The following is a 23,536-nucleotide window of genomic DNA, read 5'->3' as shown; positions in this document are numbered from 1 at the left end:
AATTCTGAAATGCAAAACAAAAAACAAAAAACGCCCAGTAATCTCAAAAAATAATGATTTGGAAGTTCTACTGAGTTTTCTCCCCAAAGGTGTAGTTTTACAACAGTAGTAATACGTTTAAAACAAACAAACCAAACGTTTTCCAACCATCAGCTCCGGGTTTTTTTTCCCCCTATTCCAAAAACGCGTTCGATAGGTAATGATTACCTTGCTCTCCAGTTAAGCAAAAGGTATAAAGAGAAAAAATGACAACGTGCCCAACATGCCATCTGCCGATCCAAGTAGACACGCAAAAGCTGTTTCCTCTTTAGGTTCTTAAACGGAAATGTAGACGATGCCTTTTCGAAAATTCGTTCCACTTCCCTTTTGTTAATCTGGTTAAACACGAATGAGTATTTTTTAACCCCCTTTGAAGACTGGCTTCTGATTCCAGGAACAAGCGAGACAAATTCGGGATCACTTTTATTTACCCCGAAACACGTCCGAGATTCAGTTCTTGCCAGCAAAGTTTCTAAGAATACTCAGGGTGGTTCTTTTAGGTGCCTCTCTCTCCTCCAGAATAAATATTTTTTTAAAAAAATGAATGAACGAATTCGCAAGAGAGCTATTAAAAGATGCGCCGGCAAAGCCGCGGTGGTAGCAAACGCTCGAGTTCGAATTTTCTAATTGCCGTCTGCTGCCTCGGGTTGTTGTTTTTTTTCCCTTTTGGGTTTTTTTGCTGCTTCTCTTTTTTTTAAGGCGAGCCGCGTGCTTCGATAGAATTCAATCGCACGTCGCGCGGAGGAAGAAGCGCGAGGAGGGCGGTCGGGGGAAAGAGGCGAGCACTTGCTCGCAGATGTAAAGGGAGGAGGAGAAGAGAGAGAGTGGGGGAGAAAAAAACCCACCCCACCGCACGAACGAAGGAAATCAGACGGAAAGCGTTGCCACACAAGTGGCTAATGCCACTTCAACCCTCCCTGTGCATCTCTGTGTGTGTGTGTGTGTGTGTGTGTGTGTTTCCAAAGTGCACGTAAGGTATCGAAGGTTGATCGCCGGCGACGATGAGGAAAGAACACCCCCCCCCCAAAAAAAAAAACCAAAAGCCTCGGCTTCACCAGAAAAGGCACATTTACCCGCACATTTTATCAAAACGCAGACAAAAGGCAACCGCCATGCTCTAATAAGAGAAAAAGGGGAGAGGAAAGGAAAAAAACGGAGGGGAATCGCTCGGAAACAAGGCGCGGGGAAAGTGCGGAGCGAAAGGCAGGCGCGAGGAAGCAAAGGCGGGCAATGGAAGGAAAGGGTCGTTTGGGAACCCGGTACAAAGAAGAGGGGTGAGGGGGGGGAGCACCATTCCTTGACTGAGGTTGGATCGGGGTTTTGTTTTTTCCACCCGATTTCTGGTGCTGGAATGAGGGAATAACAAAGACGTGGGGTGGGGAGGGGGCAAGGGGGGCGCCCCATGTGCCTTGCTTTGTTCCTGGTTGCCCGAAAGGAGGGCGAGAAGGCGGCGGTGGTCGGCGCTCGCTTTCTCTCCCCTCCTCCAAAAAGACCGAAAACCCGCCTTGGGTACCTGTAGCAGCTGCTCTTTTCCGACCAGGTAGCTGTCCAGCGTCTTGGCGTCCTCTGCCTCCGTCCTTTAGGTGCTTCGGCGCGAGCGGCAAGGCAGACTAACAGCAATGGGAAGGAAGAAACGGTAATTTATAAGCGCTTTCTTCCTGACCTCTCGTGTCTGTTCTCTAATGAGCGAGCGCTGAGCATCACCCATCCTGGTGAGTGGAAAAACACCAGCTCCGCTTCAGCTTTGGCGGGGGGGGGGGGGAGTGGCGGGTTGGAGGGAGGAGGCAGAGAGGGAGGGGTCGACGTGGGTAAAAGGAGGGGCCAGTTTCGCTCAGCTCGGCGGAGACACAGGCACGCAGGGAGGGCGGGAAGCCTCGGCTGGCAGGCGGCCCGGAGAGCTGCAAGGGGCGGAGAGGGGCTGCCAGGCACGAGGAGGTGGGAACAGCTGCCTGGCTAAGCCCCCGCCGCCGCCGGGAAGCGGGAAAGGGGAGCCAAAGGCTCCAGCATGTGCCAGGAGGCGGGAAACATTCCCTTCGTCCTCATTAAGCAAAGGGGGTGGGGGTGGAGAGGATTAAGGAGCCCAGAAGGGACTTTCTTTCTTCTCCCGAGTGAGACAGGAACGCGACTTCGCCCGACCTCTTGACTCTCCCCTCGGAGGGGAAGAGTTGGAAGCACGAGGCCCTTGGCACGAGACGGCGTCTCTGGTCTAGCCTCGCTGGAGGCTTTTCGTCCTGTTTTGCTTTCCGCTCGAGTCGGACCGCCCCGGCCCGAAAAGAATCGTGATATTTAGCATGGAATAAATAAGAAAGGGTGTGAGAGCCTGTAAATCCAGGGAGGGTTGGCCCCTTCGCTTTGTTTACAATGCCTGGAACTCACCTTCGTGCCTGAGTTTAGCTCAGCTTTCGATACTGTACTCGTCTTTCCGTCTTGGTCACATGAGTGGACAGCTGGACCGTAAAAGAATGCTCAGCTTTTCGGTTATTGTTGCTTTTTAATCTTTCCTATTTGGCAAAAGGCTACTTAGCTTTATGCTACCTCCTCGGAGGGTTGTTGTAAGACTGAGAGCCTGGTTGGGGTTCGGCATGCTGCTTGCTGAAGGCAGAACAATCATAGTCAACGTTTACCTATTAATAGCATGTGTTATTAGTAGTATTATTTTGATGCCTTGCATTAGTCTTACTCCCGGAGACTGCCTGGATAAGTCACTATAGGGTTTTTTTTTCCTGATGAGGTTCTTTGGTTTGCCATTGCTGCTTTCTTCCTAGGGGCTGAGAGTGAATGACTGGCCCAAGGTCATCCAGATGGCTTCATACCTAAGGTGGGGATAGAACTCACATTCTCCCATTTTTTAGACTGGTGCCTTGCACCAAACTGGCTCTCTGTAACAGCAATAAGAAAAAAGGAATTTGGAGTCATAGGTTTCACCTGGAATGTAGACCCACTGCAGGATTCAGCCCTGGTGAACGTTCTCAATAACAAGTTCAGTTCTACAATCTCTGAAATTGTCAACTAAAATCTTTTACAAGTACAGCAAGTGCAGTCCGCCCAAAAGCCCGAAGGGAGGGTTCTGGGTGAGAGGATGTGTTGTCTATAGGCATGAAATGTGTCATCTCTCATTTCACATGAAAATCTGAGAGCCAGTTGGTCTAGTGGTTAAAGCACCAAGCTGGAAAGCAGTATGTTTATATTCCAACTTAGCCATGACTTCCAGCTGGGTGACTTTGGGCCAATCACTTTCTCTTAGCTCAACTCACCAAACAGGATTGCTGTTGTGGGGAAAATAGGAGGAGGGTGTGTGTGTGTTGGATATATTTGCCTCCTTCAGTTATTAGTAAAAATAATAAAGGTGGGATGTAAAGAAACAAAACAAAATCCTTGTTTGGAATCTTTCTTCACCAACCGCCCTTGTGGTCCATCAACCAGTGAAATAGGGGACATCTGTTAATCCTGTTATAGTGTGTGTGTGTGTGAGTGATTTATAGAATGAGTACAGCTGTGTCTTTTGAGAAGAGCAGGTATTCCATAAACAGGTGACCATCCCCAATTCTTTAGAGTTCAATTTCAAAGGTATTAGGTTGGGGAAAGTTGGTTTGGAGCATGTGATCCTGAGAAAGTTGAAACTGAAATCAAGATCAGAAAATATGGGGTGGAAGATACTCTTGTCTTGTAGCTACATTACAGTTTTGCAAACTTCTGCTTGGGGGCAAAACATTCATTGAATAGGGCAAGCAAGGAATGCTCCCACTGCCCAAATGATGGTGGGCAGAAAGTGTCAATACTGTCAGGAATCTGCCCCATGTGGCGAGTCATTGAACTACAAGAAGAAAGACAGACCTTGAATTTCCTTTGTTCCTCAAGGTACATAGATGTTCGCAGACAGAAAGAACCAGGGGTGAAATTCAGCAGGTTCTGACAGGTTCTGGAGAACTGGTAGTGGAAATTTTGAGTAGTTCAGAGAACCGTCAAATACCACCTCTGGCTGGCCCCAGAGTGGGGAGGGAATGGAGATTTTTGAAGTATACTTCCCCTGCCACGCCCACCAAGCCACGCCCACAGAACCAATAGTAAAAAAATTGAATTTCACCACTGGAAAGAACTATGACTTGGAAGTTCCATAGCAACTGATTTTAGCAGGTTAGCGTGATGAAAAGAGACAATGAATCCCATAAACGTTGGTAAGCAATCTTCCTTGATCAATAAGGGAATTGGTGCTTACATCAGTTCAATGGTACTGTAATCATGCTCTTAACAGTCATAGATACAGGCGGACTAAGCTGAAAAGATTTTTCTTTGGGAGATGGCTAAAGCAGGAGGTAAAGCAATAGAATCCAGTTTATTAGGAAGAACCAAAGCAAAATCTCAATCTTATGACCTGGGACTGGATATGATCACATTCCCTCAAGTATAAATGCATTGTAGGGTTACAACTGAATACAGTAGAAGAAAAGGACAAACCCTTGACTCCAACTCTTATCTAAAACATTAGGCTTTCAAGCCCTCTGTAAAATTCCATAAGGGAACAAATCTTACTATGAAGTCTGTATTGGAATAAAAAAGGGCAAAAATGACAATTATATAGTATATCAATCACAATAACTGTTTTACTTTATGACATCTTGTGTCCTGCTAAGAAACCTTTGGGTTTCTGGTGCTCCGGCATGTGCAAAGACCAGGTGGCCAGGACACACATGCGCACCGGGCCAGCTGGTCTTTGGGTTTCTTACACTCCGGCACCCGCAAAGATTAGCTGACTGGCATACATGCGCATGCTGGAAACCCAAAGACCAGCTGGCCATAATGCGCATGCTTACCGGCCAGCTGGTCTTTCATGCACTTATTCCAGTTTGGGCACTCGGTGCCAAAAGGTTTCGCTATCACTGGTCTATGTTTAAGTCCATATTTTAAAAAATCCTCCTCACAAGAGTATATTGATTGTTACCTCAATGAGCTCTCATACAATAAAATATGGTTTGAATTCGGTGTGAAGAGTGTGATGTAGGGGTTCTGGTACAGGGCTAGGACTGGGGAGATGCAGGTTTAAATCTGACTCAGTCACATAACTTGGGCCAAGATAAAAAGAGTTACTCTCTTTCAGCATAGTCTACCCCTCAGGTGAATTTTGTGGGAAAAGATGGCAACAGAGTGTGCAATTTCAACACCCTGAGGAAAGATGGAGTATAAATGCAAATAATGAGTAATAAGGTAAGGTGCGGGTTTTTCTCGGTGCCTTTGAGTCAGGTTTTTTTATATATATTATTATTATTATTATTCCTGGCAAATGTCTTGAAAAGTCCCTGCAGTTTTCCTGGCAAGATTACAGTAGTGGTTTTGTATTGTCTTCTTCCTCAGTCTGAGACTGAGTGACGGAGTGACTGACACAAGGTCACCCAGCTGGCTTCATGCCTAAAGTGGGACTAGAATAGCTTTTAGCTTGACGCCTTAACTACTGCACCAAATGGACTTTCTTCAGGTAAGACTATTTAGCCTAATTCTTATACATATAGTTGTGTTTCAGAAAAGAGATGTTGACCAACCTTTGGCCATTTCTTGGTCCCATTATTATTTTCTATCCAGAGTGCTGTGAGATAGTGCCCAATTCTAATAGCATAATAGCATTGGGGTTTTTGTTTTGCTTTACTATAAAAGGCTCAAGTAGAATGTAATTATGTTAGTCATTAAGAGTCTGGAAGGTTTAAATTATGAAAGGCAAAAAAGGCAAAAAAAATTAGCATCTTTCAGTTTGACTTCCTCATCTACCAAATCTGTTGAAGAAATTAAAATTAAAAAGTGGAATTTTGATCGGGAAACCTTGTTTATCTTTTTATTATTTAGAACATGTACAGTATATTAGATTAGCATTTGTTAAATGAAGTTCTTTAGATATATACCTCCTGTACAATGATGTCTTTTTATTAGAGCCATCAAAATACTAATATTTGTCTGTATAAAATTAAAATTAAATCATACTGATGCACATTAAATTAACCTATTTGTTACTATGGTAAACTAATTGGAGATTCAGTTTTCATTTTTATTGTTTTATTGGGTATTTTATCCACATATTGACTTCCAAATATTTGAAAACTACCGAGAAGGGATAAAATTTCTAGCAAACAAGATTCTTTTCAACACTATAAGAAAAATATCCCCCAAATAATCCAGCTCTTCTGAAAAAGATGAAAAGAAATATACAACAATATACAATTTAGTACTTGATGCACTTCATCCAAAAAGGATAATTGAAATTATCACCAACCAGGAACTGAATGAACACAAAGTGAACAAATTTAATTAAGGAGAAAATATCTGGGTGTCCCAAAAAAACATTTCCCTGTTTTTGCTCTTCCTTTTTCTCTCTTTATTGCAATGGAGAGGGTGGGAGAAAAATTAGAGTTAATGTGGAAATATTAAACAAAAATGAACTTCATTGCAGGAATTACATTATTTCCAGGCCAACTTTAATAGTTCTGTACCCTCATTTATCACAAAAAGAAGGCTTTTGTTTGAAAAGACTTTCCCCTGATTAAAAGCATTTGCACCACGTGAATATTTTTCAAAAGGTTACACATTGGCACAAGTCTGTATTGAGTGCAGGTCAATAATTATTCTCAAATTATTTTTTAAAACCCATATTTTTAACTTAGGAATTTCCAGTTAATTGATTTGACTCAAGGGAGCTGTTTCCATGGGTAAGTATAAGCAGCTTTCTCAAAGCATTGTTCTAAGCTATCAATAGTTATTGTTTAATTCAAGCTGCAATTGTTTACAGGTCAACTTAAAGATTCATCTAGCTTGGAAGTGGGCCCAGCACATTAATTATTTCTGATTTTACAAAGATTTTAGCCTTAGATTACAAAGATAGCATTCAAAAGGATTGTGCTAGGTACCGTTTGATGAACTCTGTTTAACGTAATAATTGGACACCTCTACCTTACTCCTTACAATATTTGTAATGATAAACCTTTCCTCCTCGCCACAGTCGCTTTCTGTTTGAACTTGTGTGTGTGTGTGTACAGACACACCAGGCGTCTGGTTAAATTGTTCCTGGACTGTAAGCCAATAGAATTTTTAGATTTCAAAGGCAGCAGCTTAACAGGACTAAGTAATAACTAATTAATTATGTTTCTTTTGATTCTCTAAAGCACAGAGGGGCAGCTGATGCTCATCCATCACCATTGCCATGCTGGCTATAGCTGGCACAAACTGAAGTCGAACAATATCTGGAAGGCCAGCAGCAGGAAGAGATTTCTAGCTTAATGAATGTGCCCATGGCTCAGTCTCTTGAGGCCTATAAGTAAGACTGCGAAAATCTACCTCAAATGCTGCCCATAGAAATTACTAAACCAGATTGATTTGTAATAGAACCCCTAAAATGCTGCTTCCTGCACTGCCAATTCCATAGATATCTCATAGTTTGACACATTTAGCAAGCAACGGATATGAACATTCTCATCTTTGAGAAGTTTTCTCAGTAATGCTCTTGTATAGACTAGCAGGTATAAATGGAAACATTTATATACATCCCTTTTTTTTACTTGTACAGTAGGTGGTTTTACTAAGCTGGGGTACACGGCTTGTGACGTTGTACATAGTTTCTAATCTCCTGCAAACATCGTTAGCAAATTGTGATAAAATGAAGTAATTGTCAGATACCCAGAGAATAATTTTTGATCTGCTAGATAATGTTAATTTTAGTTTTTGTCTTGGCTTCTCCCAGACCTTCATTCTGAACTTTTTCACTTAAAAAATATGTCTCTCAAAAATGGGAACCTCAGCTTGAAATCCAACATTCATTAAACCAGAGTTTATTATAAATCATATTACATCAAGCCATAGTCTACTTAATAATGGTTTGCTGAATAAACCATTAAAAAGTCTGGTATTAATAGAAACATTGGTGGCAGGGGGGAAACTGTTCTCTGTTGAGTTTTCCTGCTTCTGTGCTTCTAAATAGAATTGGCTGGGAACAAAATGCTAAACTATGTACTGACTTTGGATTGATCTAACCAGATTTTTCTTATCTTCTTGGCAGCCTCTAGGCAATACCTGCTCCTCCTTGGTGCTCTTGCAATTGTTGTTTTGTGGTTCTTCAGACTCAAACATTCTAATAGCCAACAACATTTGAAAGACTTCCTTTTCTTAATTTTCTTCTAGCCTAGTTTTAAACTAATTGTGGTACCCATCAAGATCTCTTGGGCAGCCAATCCTACAAAGGAAATATGCTTTGCACACACAAAAAATATTTTTTGAATCAGTCCTAAATCTGCTAGCAGATGTATGTCTTGGATGAGTCCAAGTTCAGCCATTACAGGAAACAGAAAGAGAGAGAAAGATGGGTGATACTCTGTATTCCAATTTCTTCATGTTATAACTAACTTTGCAACATTTGAACATATTCTTTTTTAAACAAGTTCCTGCCTATAAAATACATTTGTTCTTTTTACATCCTGCATTCTGAATTTAATCAAAAATTTCCTGCTTAATACTTATTACTTGGTAAAATGATGTGGTTTTCCTTATTCATTGTTCTTCACTTGATTTTTCTCCTCAGCTATTTCAAGTGCCTTAAAAATATAGCAAATATTTATACATCCTTTCATCCAATTAAATTCTTGCTAAAATCAAAAGCGAAACCAACCAGGCCAACCAGGAACTAGAGGTAAGTTAATTGAGATGTAATTGTACTTTCAGAAATTCCAGTTGAATACTAAGTAAGAGAAAAAGTATTTTTCTCTTAACAGAGAAACTTAAAACAGAAGAAAATTCCATTTAGTGGATGGGTGATTTTTATTTTTAAACAGATTGAACTCTGTGCAGAAAACAAGAGATTGGGGGAAAAAATTAAAGAAGAATTGGAAGAACTACAAATAGATGACAATGACAGTTATGACTAAACAAAAGCCACAACAGATACGATAAGACATTCAATATGATTCCATATTGGGAATTATAGCTATTGACTTTTCTAAAATCTTGGTGTAACTATGGATTATAAATGCTTAATGAGGAATATAAATGAAGGAAATGCTTCTCAAATGATATTTTTATTATTATTTGAAAAAGTTAAAACAATGTGGTTAGCTTTTGAGAAATGCATATTAGAAAAATATGAAATCATTTTTGAGTGACACAAATCTGGATGAACGATTTATTTCAGCGGGAATGAAAAAAAATGAATTATTTTGTATATACTGTAAATCATCAGCTATATTAAAAACTTACATTTATTTATTTATTTATTTTTTATTATTAGCGTTTATATACCGCCCCCTCTCCCGAAAGGGACTCGGGGCGGTGTACAGTCCGTATTAAAATACAACAGATTAAAACGTAGAAATAACTATATAAATACATGTATAAGAGGAGGGTAAAATATGCCAAACTGTACAGCTAATAAATAAATCAATACAAAAGTTTAAAATATCAAGTTAAATTTAAAACAATATCCCTCTAAAAACCAGTAAGAATGTGTATGCCAGGAGGTAGACGTTAAAATTATGCCAAACCAGCCAGTTTGACTGATGATCGTTGCAGATACATTGGGGTGGAAGTTAATCTACAGATGGCTAAGACTTTGATATTGGAAATTTATGTCCCAGGTGTACATAAAACAGCATTTTATAAAGGAGTTCTGGAGAAATTATTGGAGTTTCCATATGAAAATTGGTGTCTCCTGGGAGATTGGACTAGGATACTTTCTGCGCAAAAAGTTAGAACTTCTGAGAAAAATATTAAAAATAAAAACTACCACAGATCATTTTTGTTTAATTAATAGTTTGAAGCTTGTTCATGTGTGGAGTTATAAAAATGCTGGCTGAAAGGAACATGCCTATTTTTCTAAAAGACATCTATTTCAAGAATTGGTGCAATTTGGATTTCTAAAACTCTGGCTATTAATGTTTATAAAGTAGAGACATTATCAAACACATTTTCAGATCACAATCCAGTGGCTTTAACTTTTAAAAAGAAAAATAGCTCTTTCAGGTGTAGATTGAATGAAATGTGGCTACAAAATAGCTCTTTCAGGTGTAGATTGAATGAAATGTGGCTACAAAAGGAAACGATAGTGGAAGATTGCTGAAAGGAGTTAAAAGAATTTTTTGAAAATAATAAAGGCACAGAAAGTAAGAATGGTTTAGGATGGAAGTGAACATTCTGTAAGAGGATACTTTATATAACTTAATAATGAACTTCAAAAGAAAATGCAAATAATTTGGATGAGACTAAAAAAAGGATGAATTTTTAAAAATCCTCCAGGAAAGACAACTATTATCCGGCAAACTAACCTATTACAGAGGCAGGTACAAGTTAAATATAAGGCATTATAGGATGCAAAGGATAGAGGCAGACAGGATTTACCGGATTGAAATTGTATTTTGGAGATTGGTTTGGATGAAAGAATGGATGTTGGTGTGAAACAAGATACTTTTAAGTTAGAAGGTCACAACCAGATGGCAAGGATATTCATAGTATGATAAAATTAGAATCATTTTATTAGTAGATAAAATTTAAAAATCATTGTGGTAAATATGCTATATTGAGAATAAAGGAAAAGGTAAAGGTTCCCCCTCGCGCATATGTGCTAGTCGTTCCTGACTCTAGGGGGTGGTGCTCATCTCCGTTTCAAAGCTAAAGATCCAGTGCTGTCTGAAGACATCTCCATGGTGATGTGGCAGCTTGACTAAACACTAAAGGCGCACGGAACACTGTTACCTTCCCACCAAGGTGGTTCCTATTTTTCTACTTGCATTTTTTACGTGCTTTCAAACTGCTAGGTTGGCAGAAGCTGAGACAAGTAATAGGAGCTCACTCCGTTACACAGCGCTAGGGATTCGAACCGAACTGCTGACCTTTCTGTGTTGTATTCTCGGAGCGTCCACCAGCAGGTGGCGCTAGAGGAGGCCTGTCCACGCGCGCCCAGGATTGGTCGTTTTAAACAGGTTCCAGGGCGGCACGAGCATCAAGCCCCTATTGGCTACCGGCTTGACAGCTGGAGAATATAAATAGCTGTCAACCGGCTTTCAGTTCAGTTCAGTTACTAAGTTGAATAAATCAGTTACTGTTACTGGTTGTCTGTCAGTTATTACTGATACATAATACTGGCGACGAGGACGGGCGGATCCAACCCAGCAAAACAAGTTACAATGACAACTTCATCGATGTTCGCCCCATTTCGTGTGGAGGCAGAAACCTGGGAGGCGTTTGTGGAAAGGTTTGAATGTTTCCTCCTGGCACACGACTTAACAAGCCTTTCCCTGGAGAGGAAAAGAGGCATATTTTTAAACTACTGTGGACCAGAAATGTTCGCAACTGCCAGAGCTCTCTCAGCTCCCACCCCTGTACACACGGTGCCTTGGGAAACATTAATGGCAAAATTAAAAACACATTATGAACCGGCACCTTCACGTTTTGCAAGGCGACAAGATTTTCGCCACTGCATTCAAGGAGAGGGGCAATCCATAAGCCACTACGTGGCTGCGCTCCGGGCGGCTGCTATTCCTTGTGAATTTGCTGATTTGGACGAAGCCCTGTTGGAACAATTTATTTATGGTCTGAAAGACGTTAAATTACATCGCCGAATTCTATCCCGGTCAGACCTCACTTTGAAAATTGCCGTTGATGAGGCTCGCGCAGCGGAGATGGCCGAACAGTCAACCCCTGACCGTAGACGGTTGCCACAGCCGTTGCCAACGGGACAACAGTTTCCATCGCCTCAAGTAAATCATCAACAACTAGCCTCCTCTATACAATCAGAAATTGACTTAGCAATAGATCGTCTGCAATCATTAAATTTTAGAGACAGTCGCGCCTGCATGAGCTGCGGCGGCAAGCACGCACGCTCAACCTGCCGATTTAGGGCAGCTATTTGCCGGAAATGCGGGAAAAAAGGACACTTAGCAGCAATATGCTGCTCATCCGCTCCTGACAACCGGCCACAAAATCAAAATGCTGCCTACCGTTTTTCTGCACCTGCCCCACCAAATCGCCGCCTAAATTCTCTATCCCTGGGAGACATCCAAGAATACAACCCCGAATGGGTTGTCGACTCAGCATCCGCATCTGCAGGAGGTCGCGGTAAGATGCACCTGACTATCTTCCTCGAAGGCCGGCCTTGCTCTATGGAGCTAGATACAGGCTCAGCTCGCTCAATTATTTCTTGGCAAACATTATCATCTATTCTACCCCACTACAAAGTAAAGCAACTCAGCCCTGCAAACTGCCGCCTGAAAGACTACCAGGGAAACTCCATCAAGCTCCTAGGCTGCGCTAAGCTACTAGTTACTTATGGCTCCTTCACAGGCCACCTACCATTATTAGTGGTACAGGATCCCCTGGCCTCTTTATTGGGGCTCGATTGGTTCAGTGCTCTGGGTTTGTCAATAACTGGCATCCATGCAACGCAATACTCTTCCTTACCTACTAACAATTTCACCTCACTAATTGCGGAATTCAAAGATGTTTTTTCACCATCATTAGGCTGCTACAAGGGCTCCCCAATATCTTTAAACCTCGACCCTTCAATAGCTCCCATCAGGCTTAAGGCCAGACGTCTACCATTCGCCTTAAAGGCGAAAGTAGACGCGGAAATTGACAAACTCCTGGAACAAGGAGTTCTACAACCAGTTGATTTTTCCCCTTGGGAAACTCCAATTGTTGTTCCCCTAAAATCTGACGGTTCTGTAAGAATATGCGCAGATTTTAAAACAACAATTAATAAAGCCCTCCAAGCACATCCCCACCCAGTACCGGTAGTCCAGCACGTACTACACACATTAGGACGAGGTAGGATATTCGCAAAATTGGATCTAGCCCAGGCCTATCAACAGCTACCTGTTGATGAAGCCACAGCACTGGCACAGACAATAGTCACCCACCGCGGGGCTTTTAAATGTCGTAGGCTGCAATTCGGCGTCAGTGTGGCCCCAGGAATATTCCAGGGATTGATGGAGCGGTTGCTCCATGGCATTCCTGGGGTCACACCCTATTTCGATGATGTGCTCATCGCAGCCAAAGACGCCCCCACGTTAATAAAATCCCTACGTGCAGTCCTCCAAAAATTCCGGGCTGCAGGCCTCCATCTTAAGGCATCAAAGTGTAAATTGGGAGTCCCTGCCGTAGAATTCCTGGGATTCCTAATAAATAAAGATGGAATCCACCCATCACCAAAAAAAGTGGAGGCAATCCTTTCCGCACCAACCCCAACCAATAAGGTTGAGTTGCAGGCTTTCCTAGGCCTCCTCAATTTTTATTCGTCGTTCATTCCACACAAAGCGTCGTTAGCAGAGCCCCTCCACCGACTTTTAGACACTTCAGCACCATGGCTCTGGACCAGCCGCGAGGCGCAGGCGCTCGCGGCTGTCAAAAAGGCTTTGACAGCTCCACCAGTGCTAGCGCAATACGACGAGAAGTGGCCCCTGCAGCTAGCTTGCGACGCCTCTCCATTTGGAGTTGGCGCAGTGCTGAGCCATGTATATCCTGACGGCTCAGAGGCCCCCATAGCGTTCTACTCCCGCACCTTGTCCAAGCCTGAGCGTAATTATAGCCAGCTGGACAAGGAGGCGCTGGCCGCCGTTGCGGGAGTAAAACGTTTCCACCATTACCTGTATGGCCGGCCATTTACCCTCCTAACGGACCACAAACCACTTCTAGGCATTTTAGCTGGCGACCGCCCCACTCCAGAAATTTTATCTCCCCGCATGTCCCGTTGGGCGGAATTCTTATCAGCCTATAACTACACGCTGATCCATAAGCCAGGCATAACAATGGGCAATGCAGATGCTTTGAGCCGCTGCCCTTTACCGATTCCGGTATTGGACCCAGCTCCTACAGAAACAATCTGCCTTTTAGATGAATTGCAACTTCCACTGTCTGCATCAGACATAGCAATACATTCCAAAGCAGACCCCATCATCTCAAAAATAATTCATTTCGTCCGCAGTGGATGGCCTAATTCTGATATAGACCAGCCACTACTGCCATTCTATCGCCGCCGAACGGAACTGTCATCTCTCCAAGGCTGCCTCCTCTGGGGACACAGAATAGTAATCCCAAGCAAATTGCGCCAGGCACTGCTATCTCGTCTCCATGAGGGCCACCCTGGCATTGTCCGTATGAAGTGCCTGGGGCGCAGCTACATATGGTGGCCCTCCATGGATGCGGACATTGCAGCGTGGGTACAGGAATGCCCCCAATGCCAGCAGGTCCGCCCCGCACCACCAGCAGCCCCATCCAGAGAATGGGAACAACCCAGATCGCCGTGGAGCAGACTCCACGTGGATTTTTTAGGACCAATAGAGGGAACCACCTTCTTCTTGGTAATTGACGCGTGGTCAAAATGGGTAGAAATGTTCCCTATGCATTCCACTACGTCTGCAGCCACTATAAAAATCTTAGACAACTTATTCACAACACATGGGTTACCTGACATCATAGTGTCGGATAACGGGGCCCAATTTACTTCACAAGAATTTCAGACATTTCTCCAACGCCAAGGCATTCGCCACGCTCCTGTGGCTCCCTTCCACCCGGCGGCTAATGGAATGGCAGAGCGCGCGGTGCGCACGGCCAAGGAATCACTGGCACGCATGGCTCATTTGCCAATGCAGCAACGAGTAGCCACATTCTTAAGATGCCAGCACACCACCCCTTGCCCAATAACTGGCAAAGCCCCTTCCGAGTTGTTAATGGGAAGGAAACTACGTACGACGTTAGACAGATTACATCCCTTTTACGCTACCCCTTCCTACCCATCCTCTCCCCCCCCTAGGGTTTTCATGGTAGGGGAAAGAGTGTTCGCTAAAAACTTTGCAGGGGATCCTAAATGGGTGCCTGGTGTTGTATCGGAGCTAACGGGGCCCTGTTCCTATAGGGTCCTCCTTGGAGATGGAAGAGTGTGGAGGAGGCACATAGATCAGCTGAGGCGAAGAGACACCGGTGCAGCGTCAAACAACTCAAATGTTCCAAATGTTATTCCAAGTTCACAAAGACCTGTTGACGCCGCCCATCAGCCCAGATCTGAGCGAACAACTAGCTCCGGCGGCCAAATCAGTGATCCGATACCGGCAAGCTATCTACCTGGTGAGTTGGGAGGAGTTCCACGGTTTGGCCCTTCATGGACACTTCATCGAAGCGATCCTCCCTCTACGGCGGCAGTCACTCCACAGCTAAGAAGATCGCAGCGCGTGCGCAGAAGGCCAACCAGGTTCCAGGATTACGCATGCGCGGACAAGGGGGAAGGAGTGTTGTATTCTCGGAGCGTCCACCAGCAGGTGGCGCTAGAGGAGGCCTGTCCACGCGCGCCCAGGATTGGTCGTTTTAAACAGGTTCCAGGGCGGCACGAGCATCAAGCCCCTATTGGCTACCGGCTTGACAGCTGGAGAATATAAATAGCTGTCAACCGGCTTTCAGTTCAGTTCAGTTACTAAGTTGAATAAATCAGTTACTGTTACTGGTTGTCTGTCAGTTATTACTGATACATAATATTCTGATCAACAAGCTCAGTGTCTCAGCCACTGAACCACCGCGTCCCACATATTGAGAATAGGGAACAGATAATAAACCCAGAGTGGGCTTGAAACATCTCTCTGGTTCTCAGTACAAGAAGCATTCCACAGAAGAGAAAGGTGGATAGAAATGAATAGATAATATATCAGGAATTATTGGAAATCATCAATGAGAATATAAGATTAAATCAAGAGAAAAAATAATAGCAGAAGGGTCGAGTCATTCTCCCTTTAGATTTATCAAAAAGATTCAAAATAGATAAAAAGACTCATGGTATAGACTATAGAGCAAAGTAAGATAGAATTTGAAGTACAATAGTGTACCCACAATCAACATGTAATTGCTAAAATGCATAAATCTTTGCTGAAATTTGAAATGGAGGAAGAACAAGTTAAAGAATATATGATAAAGTAGACTAAGGATTTTGGTTATAATATACAGATGGATCAATGGAAAAGCACTTGATTGTAAAAAGAACTTTTTATAAAATGATATATGTTTGGTACATTGTGCTAGATAAATTATCCCAAATGTATAAATTAACTTCTTTGATTTAAGAAAGGACAATGCCTAACATTTATTGGTGGCTAAAAATTGGTTATGCATAAAAATGGAAAAAGAAATGAACTTGCAATTTATGGTTTTGATAATTAGACAGGACAGATTATAGAAAGAAGAGAGTCATAATATAACTTTACAGAAATGGCTAAAATATAATTGTCCTTACAACTGCTGTGAAGAATACCGGAAGCTATTTCTTTATACTTTTATATCTTTCCTCATATCTTTCCTTTTTCCCCCTACTTTCTTCTACTTTCTTTTTTTAACTGCACTTCCAGATTTTTCTGTTATTTTCTTTAGTCTAATCTAGTTTGTATTAGTTTTATTTTTGCTTTTAACCCTTTTAATAAAAAAATGTATTAATAGCATATTGAAGGGAAGAAGGTGTGAATTTATTATCCATAACTCCTTGGGGCAATATAATAACTAATAGGTTAAGATTTAGGGAGGGGAATCCAAACTCAAAGCAAGACATTCCTTTATCCTTATACCTGGAGTAACAGTTGTTCCAGCAATAGGGCTTTTAAACAAAGGTTGGGCGGCCATTTTGTCTGGGATGGTGTGGAATCCTACCCTCCACAGAAGGTTGTATTAAAAGATCTCCAAGTGTTCTGCCTTACTATTCTATTATTATTAAAAGGATTGGAGGAAGCCCTGGAAGCAGGACACATTAAGAACATCACATTATGCTACGACTGTATTTTTAACGTTGCATCTATGGCACAAAGAAAATCATCACCTTGTGCAAGTATTCATGTTTCTGGCACTTTGTGCAAAACTACAGTGCCCTTGTCCTAAGCTCAAAATGCTTTGCTCATGTGTATACATTGCGACTAGAGGACAAACAATACTTGGTTTGTGTTTGATATATACTGTATGTAAACAATCTCACCACATGGGTTAAATGGTGAAAGGCAAAATACGATTCTGTGCCAGGAAAGTGTAATATTAGCATAGGTAAACATTTCAAGTTTAGAAAGTAGGCAGGAAAGTGGAGGTAGGAATAATGACACATTTAAAATTATGGATGCAATAGAAAAAGGATAGAATTTTTCTACCCTATTATAATATGAAAATGCAGGATTCTCCACTGAATGTAACTGCAGGACATTCAGAACAGATGCTGTAGAAAAAATACTTTTGTAATCTGGAAACCGAAATATTGGAAGGCTGAAGTCTTTTCCCCCCAAATAATTACCAGTGAATTGATGAACTCACCCTGCATGAAAAGAAACCTCTCAAACAAGATAAGAATAAAAGAAGCCCTTGAAAATAAAGGAATGGGAAAAGGGGGCAAATGATCTTGCATACCTTTGAAGATGTCCTTGAAGATGAGCAATTATTCTTGAGGGCTGCTTGCCTAGCAAAGTTAAACCCTTTTTCTCAGGGCCTAAAAAGAACAACTCTCTTCTTCCTTTCCATTCTTGTCCAATTAGCTCTTCCCTTTGTTTGCTCCTTATCTTCTCTTGCCTCCTTTTTCGGTATAGCCATTCCTTCCATTCTCCCTTTTCCATCCTATTCTTTTTCTTTTTTCTTTTTGCCTTTTTTTCTGAAAGGAAGATGGTGTGTGTGTTTCTCTGTGTACAGTGTGAACAGGTGTGAATCTGGGCGAAAGAGAATAGCTGGTATGCATATATGGGAAATTGAGCCCCTATTATAAGTAACTTTTGGGTTTCAGGAAAATAGGCAGACATACATGTATGAAAACATAGCCCATGCTACACAAAGATTCACAAACACAGAATTTATATTTTCCTATGTATTCTTTTTTGGGAATGTCATCATCATCTTCCTTCAGATAAATATGGTACTAAAACCAAAACTGAGAGATGTAGTGATTAAAAGCACTGAACCAGTCACTTTCTTTTAGCCCTAAGAAGAACAAGCCACTTCTGAAAATTCTTGCCAAGAAAACTGCAGGGATTTGCCCAGGCAATTACCAAGAATCAAAGCTGACTTGAATACACACACACACCAAAACCAGACCCTGTTTCCATAAAATGTGGTTCTGCTCCCAATTTAGATTTGGTTTTAAAAGGGTATTTAGGATGAATGTGAAGTTCACATTCTGGTTGGTTGGTTTGTTTTGGGGGGAGGAAACTAAAACAGGACCATATGAGAAATAAATTGTTTCCCCATCTCCTTTTTATGGCTGAGGTTCTGCATCCACAACATTCCCTTACACTGAGAATGATGCCTGCTGCAAACAATAATTTGGACTTGTTGGCTATTTCTGGGGTTTTTATCAGTAGGAGCAATGCCAGTAATCCCTGCACATGCTGGTGGAAAGTCAGTACTTAACAGTCCACAAACACCACCTCCAATAAGAAAGAAAAGATCATGATGTTTTCCAAAGCACCTGAAGGCCAGACAAGGAATAATGGATGGAAACTGACCAAGGAGAGATTCAGCCTAGAAACAAGGAGGAACTTTCTGACAGTGAGACCAATCAACCAATGCAACAGCTTGCTTTAGGAAGTTGTGGGAGCTTCATCACTTGAGACTTTCAATAAGAGACTGGATAGCCCATCTGTCAGAAATGGTGTCGGGTCTCCTGCTAAGCGGGGGGTGGGGGGGAGGTTGGACTAGAGGACCGATAAGTTCTCTTACAACTCTGTTAATCTGTTTCCTACCTAAGCAGGGGGTTGGATTAGAAGACCTCTAAGGTCCGTTTCAACTTTGTTATTCTATTATTCTAGATCCCCGCTTGGTATAAGAAAGACTAAGAAGCAGAGTAAACTGTCCCACATTTTTTGGGAAGATACCGTAATATTTGTAACTCCAAAAGACAAACACCTTACAATACAATACAATACAATAGCAGAGTTGGAAGGGACCTTGGAGGTCTTCTAGTCCAACCCCCTGCCTAGGCAGGAAACCCTATACCGTTTCAGACAGATGGCTATCCAACATCTTGAAGACTTCCAGTGTTGGGGCATTCACAGCTGTTCCACTGATTAATTGTTCTGTCAGGAAATTTCTCCTCAGTTCTAGGTTGCTTCTCTCCTTGATTAGTTTCCACCCATTGCTTCTTGTTCTACCCTCAGGTGCCTTGGAGAATAGTTTGACACCCTCTTCTCTTGTGGCAACCCCTGAGATATTGGAACACTGCTATCATGTCTCCCCTAGTCCTTCTTTCTATTAAACTAGACATACCCAGTTCCTGCAACCGTTCTTCATATGTTTTAGTCTCCAGTCCCCTAATCATCTTTGTTGCTCTTCTCTGCACTCTTTCTAGAGTCTCCACATCTTTTCTATATCGTGGTGACCAAAACTGAATGCAGTATTCCAAGTGTGGCCTTACCAAGGCATTATAAAGTGGTATTAACACTTCACGTGATCTTTATTCTATCCCTCTGTTTATGCAGCCTAGAACTGTGTTGGCTTTTTTGGCAGCTGCTGCACACTGCTGGCTCATATTTAAATGGTGAGCAAGGTACCACCTATACTGTACCTGTACATTTCATTTTTGTTGCCTAAATGTGGAACCTTACTCTTTTCACCATTGAATTTCATTTTATTAGTAGTGCCGAATGTTCAAGTTTGTCAAGATCCTTCTGTATCTTTAGCCTATCTTCTGGAGTGTTGGCTATTTCTGCCAGCTTGGTGTCATCTGCAAATTTGATGAGTTCCCCATTTATTCCCTCATCCAAATCATTGACGAAGATGCTGAAGAGTACTGGGCCCAAAACAGAGCCTTGGGGTATTCCATGGCATACTTCCCTCCATGAAGATGCAGTTCCATTGAGGACTACACGTTGAGTGTGGTTGGTCAGCCAGTTACGAATCCATCTGATGGTGATGTTGTCCAACTCACATTCTTCTACTTTGTCTAGTAGTAGGTTATGGTCTACCTTATCAAATGCCTTACTGAAGTCCAAGTAAACTATATCGACGACATTCCTTTGGTCCACTAATTTTGTCACATTATCAAATAATGCAATAAGATTAGTCTGGCATGATGTGTTTTTGACAAACCCATGTTGGATTTTGGCTATTACTTTGTTTGTTTCTAGATGTTCGCTAATTTGTTGCTTGATTATTTTTTCCAGAATCTTTCCTGGTATTGAGGTCAGGCTGATAGGTCTGTAGTTTCCTGGATCTGTTTTTTTTCCTTTTTGAAGATGGGAACCATATCAGCTCTTTTCCAGTCCTCTGGTAGTTCCCCGGTGCTCCAAGATCTCTGAAAGATATAGTTCAGGGGTTCTGAGATCTCGTCTGCCAGTTCCTTCAGAACCCTGGTGTTAGATATTAGCATATATCGGGATAAGTCTTCCCTCAGGTCCGCTCCTACAGCGGGAAACAGGTATTCCTCTGATTGGTCAATGGGCGTGCCTCATCCCTATAAAAGGGGAACCCTCCGACCACAGAGTAAGCTGGATCACTACTATCACTAATAAAGAGCTATTAAGTCACTTCGTGTCCGCAGTCTGTCTCTCGCTACCCAGATCTAACATTGGCGACGAGGGTGGGATTGAGAGTCAGATAGGACGAAGAACGCTACTCCAGAATCTCCGGATTTGATCCAGCCCAGGAATTCGGCAGCAATTCCGACAGCCATCTCAGATCACCGCAGCGCGGCAAATTCAAACTGAGAAGATGGCGATGCATGCTCCCCCCGCTCCTTTCGACCCAGAAAACGACGAATGGGAAGCTTTCATGATTCGTTTCGAGTGTTTCCTCGAAGCAAACGAATACACGGGGATCACCGATGCGAGGAAGAAAAACATCTTCCTCGGCTACTGCGGAAAGGAAGTCTTCAATACGGCCAGAGACCTCACTGCGCCTACTCCAATACAGGCAGTATCGTGGACGACGTTGCAACAAACTCTGCAAACTCATTACGCGCCAAAACCTTCCCGCCATGTCTGCCGCAAGGAATTCAACATGAGGACTCAGAAGGCGGGAGAATCAATCAATCAATATGTTGCAGCCCTACGAAAAGCAGCAGCTCACTGCGAATACAGAGATTTGGAAGAGCACATCTTAGAGCGGCTCATCTGTGGGGTAAGAGACATTTCGTTGCAAAAGAAGATGTTGGCAAACCCGAATTTAACCCTACAGGCAGCGTTAAACGAAGCAAGAGCGTCAGAATCAGCGGAGAAATCAGCGGTGACCATACAACGAGGGGCCAGCGCATACCAGCCAGCACCGAGACAAACCAGAGTTCACTATGAGGACACAAGCCCCGACTACGAGGATCCCGAGTTCGAGGACAGTCACCTAATGCAGAGCAGTCACTTGAGGCCTGGGGGGAGACCCGGATCCCGTTTGCCGCCCTGCGCAAGCTGCGGAGGGAATCACCCCAGGTCTACTTGCAGGTTCAGGAACGTTGTTTGTTCGCACTGCAACAAACTTGGGCACATCGCACGAGTGTGCCGGAGCGGAGTCCCTGCCTCACGGCAGCCACCCATGTACCGCCAACAGAAGCCCAACCCAGGGGCTTGGCGGAACCAAAAAGGGCGCCCAGAGAGAAATCCACAAGTGTTTACCCAGAGAGAAAATTTCCAAAGAGCTGAACGAGCGTATTCCCAGAGAGATTACTCACAAGAAAGTGAGCGAGCGTATCCCCAGAGAGAATACACACAAAGAGCTGAAAGAGCGTTCTATCAAGACGCTCAACGAGAGTATTTTCAGGATGTTGACGGTGAGATAGAGTTGACCCAGAGAGAGGAGTTGCGAACGTATCTCACCACAATACATCAGGTCCGCCCTAAGCGGCCAAAAAGGCTGAGAGTCACAGTCCTCTTGGAGGGCTCACCCTGCGAGCTAGAAGTTGACACAGGATCAACCCTGACGATCATTTCATGGGCATCCATGAAGCAGGCTATCCCTAGCCTCAGAAAGAGCCAACTACACGCCCCAGACGTCCTGCTACGAGACTACCAGGGGAACCAAGTCCCCATCGTGGGCCAAGGCACATTCCACATCCGTTTCAAGGACATCGAAGCCCAGCTGCCCGTGACCATCGCCAGCGCGCCATTGCAGAACCTTCTGGGGCTTGATTGGTTTGAAGCCCTGGGGTTAGAAGTCACCGGGATCAACGCCGTAAGAAACAGCAGCGCTGAACAGATTTTTAAGGAATTCGAGGATGTGTTCAGCCCCGGTCTTGGTAAGTATGTGGGTAAACCAATATCATTCAATTTAGACCCTAAAGTGGCGCCAATCCGACTTAAACCAAGACGAGTGCCTTTTGCACTCCGCCCTAAAATAGACAAAGAGATAGATAAGTTAGTGGAGCAAGGAATCCTTGAGCCGGTAGATCACGCGCGCTGGGAAACGCCCATCGTGACCCCAGTCAAGCCAGACGGATCAGTCCGCTTGTGCGCAGACTATAAATGCACAATTAATGTCGCGCTACAACAGAGCGCATATCCGGTGCCCGTAGTACAGCACCTATTGCACTCATTGGGGCCAGGAAAAGTTTTCGCTAAATTAGATATGGCACAAGCTTACCAGCAACTGCCAGTAGATAGCGCCACAGCGGAGGCCCAGACTATAGTGACGCACAGAGGAGCGTTTAAATGCAACCGGCTACAATTCGGCGTAAGTATTGCTCCAGGATTGTTCCAGAGCGTCATGGAACGACTGTTGCAAGGGATACCGGGAGTCGTCCCATATTTTGACGATATCTTGGTGTCCGCTGCAAACGAGGAGCAACTAAACAAAAGAGTCAGATCGGTTTTGGCCAGAATCAGAGAGAAGGGTCTCCGCCTGAAAAAAGAAAAATGCCAAATTAACGTGCCTAGCGTAGAATTCCTGGGTTATAGAATTGATGGTCAGGGAATTCACCCCACTGAAAAGAAAATTAAGGCGATCCAGGACGCCCCCACACCACGAAATCAAACCGAGTTGCAGGCCTTCCTCGGATTACTTAATTTCTACAGCGTTTTTCTGAGACAGAAGGCGACCGTTGCTGAGCCACTACACCGTCTACTCCAGAGGAACGCACCATGGAGATGGGGACGAGCAGAAGCTGCAGCATTCGCCGGGGTAAAGCGCCTGCTCACCACTGACTCACTACTTGTACAATACAGTCAGACCCTCCCGCTGGTATTGACCTGCGACGCATCGCCGTTCGGGGTTGGAGCAGTCCTCAGCCACAGGATGCCCGACGGGAAAGAAGCACCCATTGCTTTCTACTCCAGAACTCTTTCATCGGCCGAAAGGAACTACAGCCAAATGGACAGAGAAGCATTGGCTGCCGTTGCAGGTGTGAAACGTTTCCATGAATACCTCTACGGCCGCGATTTTGAACTCATTACTGATCACAAACCGCTGTTAGGACTTTTGGCGGGGAATCGCCCCACTCCGGTCTCCCTTTCTCCACGTATGACCAGGTGGACTGTTTTCCTGGCTGCGTACTCTTACAAGTTAATTCATCGACCGGGCTCCACTCTAGGGCACGCAGATGCGCTCAGCCGTTGCCCAT

At 43.4% G+C, this 23,536-nt stretch overlaps 1 protein-coding gene across 3 annotated transcripts in view; it reads right to left on the bottom strand.

Annotated features, from left to right (window-relative positions):
* The window catches only part of SLC6A6 (solute carrier family 6 member 6), a 60,717-nt gene extending 59,025 nt beyond the window's left edge, over positions 1-1,692 (bottom strand). The window contains exon 1 of one of the 3 annotated variants that reach the window (XM_081934482.1): positions 1,553-1,692. The gene's annotated coding sequence lies outside the window, so the exon portion shown is untranslated. The remainder of the gene's footprint in view (positions 1-1,552) is intronic. The other 2 variants (XM_081934479.1, XM_081934481.1) reach the window with 2 other exon arrangements.
* Between the last annotated feature and the right edge of the window lie 21,844 nt (positions 1,693-23,536).

This window comes from Natrix helvetica (genome assembly GCF_964273705.1).
Source record: "Natrix helvetica genome assembly, chromosome: 1".
Taxonomy (NCBI): Eukaryota; Metazoa; Chordata; class Lepidosauria; order Squamata; family Natricidae; genus Natrix; species Natrix helvetica.
Note: the sequence above shows the minus strand (reverse complement) of the source record. Positions and strands in the feature narration are given on the sequence as shown.